Source organism: Gallus gallus, chromosome 1 (genome assembly GCF_016699485.2).
Source record: "Gallus gallus isolate bGalGal1 chromosome 1, bGalGal1.mat.broiler.GRCg7b, whole genome shotgun sequence".
NCBI classification, from domain to species: Eukaryota; Metazoa; Chordata; class Aves; order Galliformes; family Phasianidae; genus Gallus; species Gallus gallus.
In genome coordinates, this window is record NC_052532.1 from 6,397,488 (window position 1) to 6,411,401 (window position 13,914).

The 13,914-nt window shown below is 40.3% G+C and overlaps 1 protein-coding gene and 1 non-coding gene across 2 annotated transcripts in view; both read left to right on the top strand.

Moving 5' to 3' along the window:
- The window catches only part of CELF2 (CUGBP Elav-like family member 2), a 195,877-nt gene that overhangs the window by 30,676 nt on the left and 151,287 nt on the right, over nucleotides 1-13,914 (top strand).
- On the top strand, nucleotides 2,488-2,577 carry MIR1596 (microRNA 1596). Its single transcript, NR_035082.3, has one exon. It is a non-coding gene; the product is annotated as a microRNA 1596 (primary transcript).

Genomic DNA, 13,914 nt, shown 5'->3' on the forward strand with positions numbered 1-13,914 from the left:
TCCTGGCTTGTATCAGGAACGGTGTGGTGAGCAAGACTAGGGAAGTAATCTGGCCCCTGTACTCGGCACTGGTGAGGCTTCACCTCAAGTACTGTGTTCAGTTTTGGGCACCTCAGTACAGACAGGACATTGAGGTGCTGGTGCAGGTCCAAAGACAGGCAACAAGGTTTGTGAAGGGCTTGGAGAATATGCCCTATGAGGAGAGACTGAAGGAAATGGGGCTGTTTAATGTGGGGGAAAGGAGGCTGAGGGGAGACTCTATTGCTCTCTTCCAATACCTGAAAGGTGCTTACAGCGAGAGCGGGGTTGGTCTCTTCTCACTGCTGACAGGATGAGGGGAAATGGCCTCAAGTTGTGCCAGGGTAAGTTTAGGTTGGATATCAGGAAACACTTCTTTACAGAAAGGGTTGTTAAGCACTGGGATAGGCTCCCCAGGGAAGTGGTTGAGTCACCATCCCTGGATGTGTTTAAAAACCGTTTGGATGCGATGCTCAGGGACATGATTTAGCAGAGGGTTGTTAGGGTAGTATGGTTAGGTTGTGGTTGGACTCAATGATCTTTAACGTCTTTTCCAACCTGAGTGATTCTATGATTCTGTGATTCTATGCAATGAAAAATTATTTATTTGCGTTAGTAGTATTAGCCTTTGATCTCTCATTCAAGTTCATTTACTCTCTCCCAGAAAAAAAAAAAAAAAAAAAAAAAAAAAAGCTTTCTAGAACAGTCCTAGTCAGTAGAATAAACATCACAAGAGCAATTTGCATGCAAAATTTTAGAGCAGAAGTAAAGAGTACTGGCAAACTACCTACATACTAATAGTGAAACAGTGGTTATGCTGCTGCTAACTGCTAGCTTCGCTTACTTCTCCACAGCCAGTTAGAAAGAAACAGTAATTTGAAAATAGAAATTTGGTGTTTTTTCTATGTCTTTCCTTCAGATTTTGTCCTCTACTCCCCATAAGATTTTGTACTAAATACCAGGTAGTGTCATCACTGGTGGTGAATTTTGAGATGACAGCTTCTACCCTCTGAGCAGAGAGTGCCTGGTTTTTGAGTAATGGCTGAGTGTTCTGATGGGATCTTTCAAGTTATTCCTCCTGCTTTGAAACTCCAAGGCTATATAGACTATATCAGTTATAGAGATGCTGAAAGTGCTGAGGAGCATAGCAATTGTATTTTAAAAAATATATCATTTTATTTAAGTAGAATGAGGTACCACAGCTAAGATGCAGCTTGGATTCTCAGAGTGGGTTGTAATGGCATTTGAGTGGATATAGGTGTCGCTAGCATTGATGAAGGTAGCTAACCTTTGAGCTTGAAAATGGTGAATGAACTTGAGGAAGAAGTATAATGCAGCAGAGATGAAGCATCCCTAGACATTGGATGAAACCAGCTGATACTCCTTTTTCATTCCCTACTTGGGCATGATGAAAAACAGGTTAAAACTCAGAATTGTGATTCTTTACTCATTGAGGCCTTTGCAGGTATGATTGAGTTTGGGGTTACAAGGGATGTCTTCTGGACCATCAAAAGCAATTCTTAGCACTTTGAAACTTCACCTCTTCCTGAAATGAGGAAATCATTTACGCATATTACCAGTTGCTTCATAAAAGACAACATACTTTTCTGCAATAGGCTTGAAAAATGAGACCTTTTCAAACTTTTTGTTTCAGTCAATCAGCTTTGATTTTAAATTGTGAAATTGCTTAGATATGGGTGAGCAAAAGCAAACACCTGTGAAATGCATCTGTTGATGGCAGCCAATAGACTCATAGTGAGTTCAGTACTGAGCTAATGCTTCACTAATGTGAGCCCAAGTTAATCAGGATCTGCTGGTTGTTTAGACCAAGAGTTTCTAAAACATTGAGTTTTATATCCAGAAAAAGATGGTTTTATTAGAATGTATATTCAAGAAGGATCTGGACAGCACTCTCATACATGGAATTTGACTTTTGGGTGGTTCTGTGTGGGGCGAGGAGTTGGACTCTATGGTCTCTGTGGGTCCCTTCCAACTTGGGATAGTCTATGATCCTGTGACTGTCTTGTCTCATCGCTGTGGTATCCAGGTATGCTCTTGTTCTCCCAGATAGTTCTAGCTCCCTGTATGCAGCAGCAATGTCACCTGCTGAAGAGGTGAACCACTCTCGCTGCAGGGAACTGTGCTCCTTTGTCCCTGAACATGGCCAGGCTTGTTCTGCTCCTGCCACAGTGCCACCTCCAGGTACTTCAGCCAGTGATCACCCTCTGACTTGGCCCTTTTGTTGGGTAAGATTTCGAGTGTTTGCAGGAGTCTGTAAAGCCTGTAAGTCATGGGAAACCCTATTACTACAGATAAAAATGCTTTTCGGGGAGTACTTCATTTTCAGACGAAAAAGGGGAGCAAAGGGATATTTATGTGGGTTTGATTTGTGTGTCATTTTTCAGTAAGGGCCCTTTTCCTCGTATCTGTTTGACACTTTTCCAGGCTCCTATACAGCAGGTGCATCTATGGACTTTGTTTCATTCTCCTTCAATCCATCTTTGTCATGATTTACAAAAAGAACAAAGGTGGCCGTGGGTGAATGAAGCCAGGCATCCAAAAAGAATGAAGGTGAAGCACACTTGGTAATGGTTTGCAGTGATATGATCAAACAAGCTCCTACACGACTACTGACATTAACATGATGACAATTTAAAAGCATTAATGATCTGTATCAGCATTTTCATCAGCCTGCTGAAAAAAGCCAAAAGCAAATATTAACATAGCGTGTTGCAAGCTGAATTCTTTTCCTGTTTCCCTTTATTTTGGTATTCTGTGGCCCACTGTGACTGTTTGCTATCATCATACCAAGTCCATTTAGACTTCAATTCTTTGTTAAATGTTGCAATATAAATAATTCTATTCAACTTTTGGAGGGTTTAGGGGTTGTTTCTGTTTGTGTATATATATAAATATATGTCATTGCTGTAGCCAGTTCTAATGACTGTTTATCTTTTTTTTTTCTTTAGATCCCCCGATAGGTTTTGATAATTGTCATTTTAGAGGATGATTATATTGCCATAATTTAGAACCTGGGTCCTGGTGTAAATATATATACCTGCAATATATGAATGAACATATATAGAGATATACTCAGAGTATTCCACATCTCCCATTCTAAGTGGATCTGGGGATATATCCTTAGTTCAGAGCCCATCATTTCCATTCTCCTAGGCAAAATCATTAAGCTAAGTAAAAATGATAAATTATTTGCTGTTGTTTAAAGATACAGAAGTGTATGTGTTTGATATTAGCTCTTGTCTGTGTTTCTTACTGAGCAGCATTACCTCATATTAGAAGGGTCGTGATTTCAAAAGACTAATACAGCAAGTCGTATTATGTGTGTGTATTAGAGTGTAGCAAAAAGCCTTTGTTCATTTTGACTGCAATAGAACTGACTTAATGCCCTATTTTGCAGCTATTCTCTAACTAACGCTCACTTCACTAGTTTTTCCTTGCAAACACCAGTTTTGCCAATGCCTTGGGTTTGTTCGAGAGTATTTGCAGTAATGTCTTTGGAGGTTTTGCTGGCTTGCAACATGTATAATGAAACAACTGGATACTTGCTAGTATTTCTCCAGCTGAGAAATATTTTCTGCACATGGACTTAAGAGAACAGCAGCAGTTTTACACCAAGGTTTGATAGATTTTATTATTTGTGCAAATCAGCCCTCAAGGTGTTTAGAGTGCAGAAGCATTCATGAGTTTACTCTTTGCATCTCATGCTCCCTTGTTACAGCTACAGAAATGTCACATAATTTCTCTAAGGGTTAGAAGATGAGACTCAAAGGGCTCGACTTCAAAAGAGCCTGCCATTTGATAGTTTGCATTTAGGCATCTAAATAAGCAACCTAGCATTGCAGATTCGATTGATCTTGTTGGGATTGTTTGTGGTGAACACTTCTGATAACCCGACCGCATCTTTCAGATGGCTAATTGGGAGCTGAGTGCTCTGGATCTAGCCTGGGCTATGAGTGCTTATCACCACGGAAAAGCCATTCCAGGATCTCTGTTTTCCAAATGCAGCTTGTCGATGTTGCTGTCAGCATGCCTGGCAGGCTTCTGGGCTTTGCACATCATCCTGCTCACCATCAGCCTGCTCAGCGGGTACTCCTACCTCAGTAACTGATAGCAGAGGCTAAAGGTGAAAACATGCTTAGACCTTCTCCTTCTCCCTCTTCATATGCTAAGCAAAGCTCAGTATAAGCAGCTGGCAAGGAATCTATCATTTGTCCTACGTCTGAAGCCTATAAATAGGCTGATCATTAAAGGTGTCGCTTACAATAAGCCCTTGTCCAGAAGCTATTTGTGGTGTGGGCTTTGGCTCAGCACCATTTTATAGGGGTGCCAGAAGCAATGTTAATCTACCTGTGGCACTGAGGCTGGCAGAGCTGTTACCTCTTCTCCTGTGCATGGTGCTGAATCTGGGTCAAATTTTCTCAAACCTGTGGGGTAATGATAAATTCATCCAGCTGTAAAGTAGAGTAAAATGTGGCCACATAGTTTTATCACAAAATAGAAAACAGTCCAATAACTTGAAAACTATCTCTAAGAATATTTCAGATGTGGAAATAAAAATATTCCCCAAATCTTTCGTGTTCTTCACGGGAAAGGAAGGAACTGCACTTTTTATTTTAAAGATTTCAGTGGGATCTTGCTTACTGTCTGGGGAGTGGAGAATGCCACAATCCAAAGCCAAATACATGCACTTTAGATTAGCTGTAATAGAAAGATATAGGGTCAGAGTGTTTTGTGGTTACAGGGCTATTAAAAGACTCAGCAGATACAGATTAATTCCTTTCCTTTGCCACAGACCTATGTTATTACCTTGGTCAGGTCACTTCATCTGTAAAGGGAGAATTATACTTACTCTTCTCTAAGGGTAACACCAAGATGAACGAATCAAGCTCATGAGGCACCAGCACTCAGCTAATGAAGGCCGTTTGGTATGGATATGTGAAAATGTTTCAAGGATGTGAGCACCAAAGGAAAAAGAAGTAACAGAGAATAAAATGTAGGGCAAAGAGTGAGTGCTGCAGTTCTTTTAGGGATGGAGTTTCAGCCGGGGAAGCCCCCCAGATATGCTGGAATCTTTCAATGTGCTCTCAGAGGAATATGGATTAGGGGCTGCTATTATTTTCCTGTCTTTCTCCCATAATTTCTCTGCTAACTGCACAAACATCATTTGATTTCATGTCAGCCATGGTTCTTTTTCATTCGCCAAAGCCAGTTAAATTGCGAAGGATATTCTCTTTTTAAAAACACAGAAAGAAATGTTGCTCAAATCAATTATTACAGAAAGAAATGCTTTGCTAATTGAGTTAGGACAGGCTCTGCCCATTCCATTGTTTCGGCAATTCGCTGAAGATGACAGGCTGCTTTGACTGAAGTCAGCCCATGTGTGTGTGTGTGCGCCCGCGCGTGTGCACAGCACAACTGATGCTCACTGAAAGCTTCTGTGTGGTGAACCATGACATATTAATGGTGAAATCAAGGTTCACTAGCTGACAGACATCAATTTGCCAGAGGCCTTCCCTCTTCTCCACCCTCCCTGGCAGATTCGGGTGCTCACACACACATGTATGTATAATCTCCTCCGCTGTCTTTCTGGCAGATCCTATGGATACTTGGAATCTCTGTTCTCAAGAAATTCGCCAGCCAGCCTCTCATTCATAATGTCTTGTGTCTCTTCCTGCAGGCAGGAAAAAGAAGTGAGAAGAATTACAGATGATTCAATTAAACTGATGTTGTGCACAACAAAACTGAGAGCAAATGCAATTTGGGTCCTGTTCATGTGACTTAATTATCTCTTACCTCCCCACTCCACCCCCTGTTTTAGAATTTAAAAACAATTATGATATAATTGCCTGTCTGGAGATCCCCAGATATGCAGTAAATACCCTTTGTCTCATTGAACGCTCTTTTCCTATATTCAGAAATGGGACTATATTAAAAATTCACACACTCCCAAAAAATTGCATAAAGTCATCAAATGACCTTCAGGAAATAAAATTCGGCAATGCTTTATACCCAGAAATGACAGAGCCGTATTAAGTGCGTGAATCAGCTAAAGTCATTGAAGATAATTAGCTGTGTGCATTTATAAGATGCGCACACTTTCAGCACTTGAGGCAAATCCCTAGAAGTCAATTGAGACCTTCTCTGATAGAGGCTTGGAGGTGCATTTGAAGACCAAACATGCCTTTTTTTTACTGAAATTAGTAACATGTTTCAAAATTTACTAACAGCTTTTTAATGTGTAATCAGCTTGACTTAATGGGGAAGAAAAAAATCACGATCATTAAGAAGCCCATACTGAGTTTATATATTCACATGGTGGGAAAGTGCCTTGCAGTATACAGTAGTTTGGAGTAAGTAGGATCCATTACCCATATCTGCTGAAGTGCTGTCAGATATGAAGTAAATTTAGAGACCTGCTTGTCCCTTCAGCTATTCGTCACCGCTGAGTGGCTCCAGCGGCAGCCCGCGGTATTTTTAGAGAGGAGAAGGATATGGAATTTCTTCATGTGCCGAACATTCTGAGCGGCTCTGAGTAATGGGATCAGCTGAAGTCACAGCTGACACTTTGCGTTGGTGGCAAAGAAGAGCAATTCGTTCAGAAGGTGAAACACAGAAATGTCCAAAGCAAGCACAGTGCTGGAGAAGCTGCCCCAGTGGTCCTCCCTGGCCACTGCGTTGTACTGCTTGAAGTCAGCAAGAAGACACTAGATTATTTTTGAAATTCATATTTTCTCAGGATTCAGCACCACATTGCCCAGGTGTGCTTTCACATAACAGGTGTAATAGATTGAGTAATAATAACAAAAACTGTCAGTTGAGGGGCGCTAACATTGAAACAGGCTTGTCCTGGGCTTTGGGATATTTCCAAAATAATATGGGCAACAGACTATGAATAAGCTATTTTGCAAACAATCAAAGTTGTCTGTGTTATTATTTATCATTATTTCATCAAAGAAAATCCATTTAGTTTAATATTCATTTGAATTGCTTCTCTTTAAGACCTCCAAATCCTAATAATGCGTTGAACGCACTCCAGAATGTCAAAATAGTAAATTGTATGTAATTTTCTTTGACAGTAAGTGGATGAGTCCTTGCCAGAATTGTTCCTCTTTACACCCATTGTTGAAGTCATTGCTTTTTTCATTAAGTGATATTTGACTTTTTAAAACCCTCTAACAAGATCAGCGCTGACCTTCCTGTAACAAATCCAGCAGAAGGTGAGTGGGGTTGGGAAGCCAGGAGTGCGTGGCTGTTCTGCCACAGCCCCAGATCCACTCCATCCAGAACTGGGGGTGGGCATTTGTGCCGAACACTTTAAAAAATGGACGATTCTCTCAAGAATGTACTTTTTTTTGACTAGCTCTAGTTCTGACCCCCAAGCACTGTGATACTGAACTTCCAAAGCTTTGGGCTTACAATGAATAGCATTCATCTTCGCTTCTGGTTCTGATCTTGTAAAAGCTAACTCATGCATGCACAACATGATAGACCATGTTACGCCTCAGAGCCTTTTTCAGAGCTATCATCTAATACATTTTTTATAAGCCAGAGTGCATTCATAGAATTCTGCCTCAAAAGGCATTCTGCTTTAATGGCTACAATGAAATGTCTAGTCTCAGTGCTTGTGCTTTTTGGAACAAAAGGGTAATGAAAATGTTGAATTTTTTTTATAGTAGACTTTAAATTTCAAGGTTTTTTATTAAAGGTGTGATGTTTAAAGATGGAAAGATGTCTAGAAAAAAGCCAGTTACTGCTCGTCCTGAATGAAAAGGATAAGAATTTGGGCTGCCAAGAAGGTGAATGTTCTTTGTGGAAATTGTTTTTGTGTATATTTTATAACGTGCACACACATATGCACATGTGTATCTGCAGAGAAGCTGATCCTGAAATAAATTAGAACAGAAGAAGTGTAAGGAGCAGCTTTCTGTTGTTATCGATCCTGTGACTTAGCTCAGGTTAGCTGCTGGCAACAGAAGTGAAAAGCAGAAATGAATGGTTCCTGGATCTAATTTTGTAATGGGCATCGAAGTACAAAAGCAAACAAAAAACAATTTGGTTGAGAAAAGAATATTTCCAAGTATATATCTATGCTTATTGTGTTCATTTGTAGATTTGTCCTCTCACTGAGAAGTTGATTTCCTAAACTTTTGTAATGTGAAGTAAATAACAGTTCTTTTGAAGTTTTGTAGTGCTTCCCAGGCAGCAGGCTGCTCATTTGACTTGCTTTGGCCCATTTTGACCGTTTCCCTTTCAATCAGAAATTGGATTTAGCAACTAGAGTTACTCTCAGATTTGTATGTAGCTGGAAAATTTGTTTATCGTTACAAGGTGGAAGAAATTTACCTGTCGTGGAACAATTGTGAAGCTTCCTTAGAGTTCCAAGATAAAAAGTCTGTTGAAGTATTTTAGAAAAAGATAACAAAAAAAAACTTTGTCTTTATTTTAAGATACTTCTGAAAGGCTTTAAGATGAAAATTCTACTAGCAGTTGGCTGGGTTTGAGTGACTCATTGTAAAAGCTGAGCTTGGATCTGTGTTTGTCCTTTGAAAATCTGCAAAGATGGAGTTTGTCAGAATCTGGGCCTTTGATTCACTTTTGTGTAAGAGATGGAGAGTGTCTTTTGCTTTGTCTTAAAAAAGAATAATTTGCTCTGATGCTTTGTCTTCAACAGAATGGAAAAAAAAAGATTTTATGTATTTCTGAGTCAAATTGGTGCTGAAGACAAGATAATTGGGTTGTGTTTGTTCTGGGTGAGGGTAGGGTGTTTGTGTGCTTTTTAAAAATTGTTTATCTATAGCCCTATTTAGCCACTAGTCCTGTAGGTTTGCTTTGATTCTAACAGTGATTGCAGTCAGTCTAACCTCATGTGTGTATATGTCTTTTCACGGGACTTCAGTATCATTCACTTTGCAGAAAGGGGATGGGGGGAAAGAGGGTGTTGCTGGACAGCATGTTTCATAGGAGTCAGCAATAGGCCCTGCAGCAAAGGGCAACCAGGTCTTGAGGAGTGCTCTTGGAAGGGTACGCAGTGAGCACAAGTTGTAAGGAAGGAAATGCACATATTGGTTAGAAATAAAGATTTTCACCGTGGTGGTGGTCAAACAGTGTAGCACACACTCAGAGGGACTGTGCAGTCTCCATTCATGGAGAGACTGAAAAACCAGCACAACCCTAAGTAACCTGATCTAGTTGGCCCTGCTTTGAGAGTGACTTGACCAGGTGACCTCAAGATGTCCCTTCCAACCAAAGTTACACTGTGAATCTTACACAAGCTCACTCTTTGACATTGTAGTTGTGAAATTTTAATGCTGTGACAGAAGTGAAGAAGCTTTAAGACCCATTCATCTGAAGTTAAACAAACAAACAAAAAAGCATTGTGCACAACTTGTGACCGGAATTAAGCTAGCTAGAGCTTTTTATGTTACTTTCTGTAGGAGCAGAAACTGCATAACAATGTTTTCTCCAGTGGTTGCAGTAGTAATTCAGAATTCTTGCACCAAATTAGTATTTGTAGTTCACCTCCACTGCACTTTGATTTTGTTGAAGAGTTAGGAACTTGGATCCCAGAAGGCATGGGATGATCCAGGGGCGATGATCCAGGGACTTCAGAATCAACTAAATGCCCACATCTTTTCCTTCTTTTATGACTGCCAGAACATCTAGGAGCAGATTTAACATATCTCATCTTTTAAAGCTATAATTAGCATTAATTTCTACTGCAGCAATATTCAGAGAGCTCAATGAAGGTCAGTTGCTAGGTGAACAAACACATAAGAAGCTGCCCATGTGTCTCATGACGAGATCCACCCTCTACTAGGATACCACACCAGAGATTCTTCCCCACAGTAGGACTTGCTAAAGACCAAACTTCTCATACAGTACCAGGGCATGGAAAAAGACCCACATCGCATCGTCTTCTGAGTCTCACAGTCCAGTATGCGTTATTTTTATTTTTGGTCTACCATGATCCTGAAGATATCCCTCTGCCTGCAACACACTGTGCTATTTCATGGAATATTATTTGGTCTGTTTTCTTCAGAAAGTGTATTTTGCACACCTGTATCGCTTCTGAAGCAGTCTGTCATTTTAGACATTTTCAAAAGCAGCCTGCAGCAGCCTTGCTCAACATTTCTGCAGTAATGATGACAACCACTGGAATAATATAAACCACTTACTAATCAGTTTGTGAAGGCAGGACATCTGCTTTACACAATACAGAGGCAAATTAAGGAGGCTTTCACAGTAGTCTGAAATTGTGTGTTAGAGTTTAAAAAGAGAAGAGAGAAACAGAAAGAAACGAATGGTAAATAAATTGAACCACAGAGCTAGTTTTCATCCAGCTGTACACTGCTCCAAAACAGCTATGTCAGAAAGGTACCTGCTATTTATTAATTCAAGATGACTCCAGAAACCAATTCCTCCATACATTTTTTCCAACTTTCTAATCTCAGTAATTTGTTGGCAGACATTGTGATGGGAGAACATATGATCAATCACAGTCTTCACTGTTGTAATTCCAAAAGTCACTTACCTGTAGATGATTGGCTTTCAGAACATGTGGTTTTGCATGCAGGCTTATGTATTAGCTGTGGAATCTGAACTACCCAGTCCGCTCTTGCATCGCAGATAAAGAGGGATTCTGGCATTTGTGTCATCCCAGGTTTCGTGGGTTTGGTTTGTCTCTCTTGATTAAGGTTCCCATTTGCACCTGCTTTTCCATCATTCTCCTGGTAGTAACTCCAAAGCCAGTTTTCAGTATCTCTAAGAAGCTCTATCCATCATCTCCAGAGCTAAAACTTTGAATGTTTTTCATGCATGGAAGGCTGTCAGCTTGTGTTCAGAGGTCTACTGTCTGAGCTGTAATATGTGAGCGTGGGGAAGACTGACTCAGCTACCTTTGGGGATTGTCAGAGCCAGGAGTAGGACAACTGGGCAAAATTTAGATACAGATTTCATTTAGGATAGCCATTGGGCTTCAGCTTGGAAGGAGATCTCTCTATTTGATTTCCTTCCTTGGACATCTATGTCTATCAAGGTTTAGAATGAACATGGACTGAAATCCTAAGATAACTGTTTATCATTGTCCAGTCTGTGACACTATGCCAATTTAGCTTCCTTGTTCACTCTGAAGACTGGATGGGTTGGGATCTCAGGTTATTCTTTAAGCAGTTAGCTGCATCAACACTGTTGGGTTAAACGTATTCATTTAGAACTGGGAGAGTGCAACTCTGAACTACGTCTGACGGCATGGAGAATCCAGTGGTGGAATATATCAAGTACTGTGCTTTGAATGTTTAAGATGGCACAGCATGTAACAAAAATCTGACATTCTAGAGAAAATGATTTCTTTGGGGAAATGCAGATGTTAACGATTTGAACGCTTGCAGCCTAAAACTAGGAGAAAAATGCACTTTAAATTCATCAATATTTCCTTTTTTTCTTTTTCCTTTTTTACTTGGAGGGAAAGTACTCATTGGCTGAATTTCTGTAGAATTTGATATTTTTGCTAATGTTAAGAGAAATGCTTCCCCACATGAAAGGGAAGTACTGAATCCAATTGTGGAATCTATGTACATTTTTCCTGTTACTTTTTCCTAGATATGCAATTCCCACAGTCCTCTCCAAGCTGATACATATGAGAAATACAGCAAAACATAATAGCATTACAGAAGACATTTAAAGCTCTTAAAGAGTTGTTTCTCATTGAAGTCCAAAGTGATGTGCAGGTTTTCTTTCATGCATTTATTTTTAAAGGTGATGAAATATTTAGTGCATAGTGTTACACTTTTTCCCTTTCGAAATAAAGTAATATGGGTAGCATCTTTCAACTGAAATGACACAAGTAGTAGTGAAGTGAGACTCCATCCACTACAATCTTATTCTAAACCCAAAAACGTGAGTAAGTACAGATGTGAGGGAGCTGCATGGTATTTCTTCCAGGTGATCCTTTCATTAAGGATGACACCAAAGACTGTGTTCCTCTGAGAAACTGTGGCCTCCTCTGATATTCTTGAGTTTCCTTTGTCTGCTTTTAGCCCATGATGATAAGTTTGCTCAAGACCAGAACTCCTAGTACTGCTGGAGTTAAGCAAAAATAGGAGGTTCCCTCTCTTGTTAGTATAACAGCTCCCTTGAATGTTCTATCGTCTCATGACTATTTTAGCATTCGCTGAAAAGTGTGGCTTTGTTGGATCCATTCAGACTTGTTACTTACATGAAATACCACTGGTATGGCATGATACTGGCTACAACTGCCTTAGGACCTGCTGCATAATTTAGGCTAATGATTCTTTTTATTTCATTTTGTGCAGCCCTCTCTTTCTGCCTGGAAGCAGAAATACTGAAGCGCTGCAGTAGCATCTCTGAGAAAGTCACCATTCCTCCAGACAGTCATAGCATCCCTATTTGTGAACTCTCAGGTGCACAGTACAAGATCAATACTTATTTTTAGACTGACGTTCAGAGCAAGCCCCTGAAATAATATTTTTGTAGTAATACGAGACTGAGCTCTGTGTGGTTGGGCTGCACTAAGATATTCAAAAGATGGCTGTGATTTGTGCCTTCTGCAGAATGTTTCTCTGACCTCAAAATGTCTTTCCCTCAGCAATTTAAAGGTTGCCGTTGGCTGAGACTGCAGGCGAAAAGGCATTACTGTTTCTGTGAAGAAGTCAGTTGTAAACATTAGAAGAGCTTCAGTAATTTCTCTAAGGGGAGGCAACAAGCCTCATAAAAATATTGACTGAGCTTAGGCACTGCTCTTCTGAACCATTTTCATTATAAACAAATTCAAGGCACCCGGATTGCATTTCATAGTAGAAGAGAGGTGACCTGAAAAATTTATAAAGGTAAGAGATAATTAAGAATGATAATTTTCAGTTAACATTTGAACAACATGGCTCCATTATAAACTATTTAATGTAAGATGCTAATGACTGCATCTGGAAAGGGAACATTATATCTGTTGGTATATTACAACTGAGTGCAATATGTATTTGAAGGAGTTTTTAGTAGGGAAGTAAAAGTTTAAGGCTACGTATGTCTCTTTTTCTTGAAAATCCCAAAACTTTTTGATAAGCTAGTGAAAAAAAAAGATAAAAACTTGCCTCACAAGCCATCAGCATCCATGGGAGAGAGATGCCAGCATGACCTAACCAATGCAAGACCCAAAGCAGCTTGTCTTTCCAGAGGCAGTATGCACCCTATGTCTTGTTTGCTGAGAACAAATTATCGCTGTTTGAGGGACAGAAATGGCACCGATTGCCTGCAGAGCTACTGAACAGACCAGTGAATCTAAAAACACTTCAGAAGTGCCACCCATAGCAGATGAAATCAAAAGGAACATAAAATCATAGAATCACCAAGGTTGGAAAAGGCTGTCTAGTCCAACTGTCCACCTGCCGCCAATATTTCCCCACTAAACCATATGCCTTAGTACCACATCTGTGCATTTGTTGAACACCTCCAGGGACAGTGACTCAACCACTTCCCTTGACAGCTCATTCTAGTGCCTTGCCACTCTTTCAGAACATTATTTTTCCTAATATCCAACCCGAACTTCCCCTGGCACAACTAGAGGCCATTCCCCCTCATCCTATCACTAGTTATGCTGGAGGAGAGGACAACCCCCACCTCACCACAGCCTCCTTTCAGGCAGCTGTAGAGAGCAGTAAGGTCTTCCCTGAGCCTCTTCTTCTCCAGATTAAACAGTTCCATTTCCCTCAACTGCTCCCCATAAGACTTGTGCTCCACACTGTTCACAGCTTTGTTGCCCTTCTCTGGGCATACTTCATGGCCTCAGTGTCTTTCTTGTAGTGAAGGTCCCAGACCTGAACACAGTACTGAGGTACAGCCTCACCAGGGCTGAGAATCAGGAAG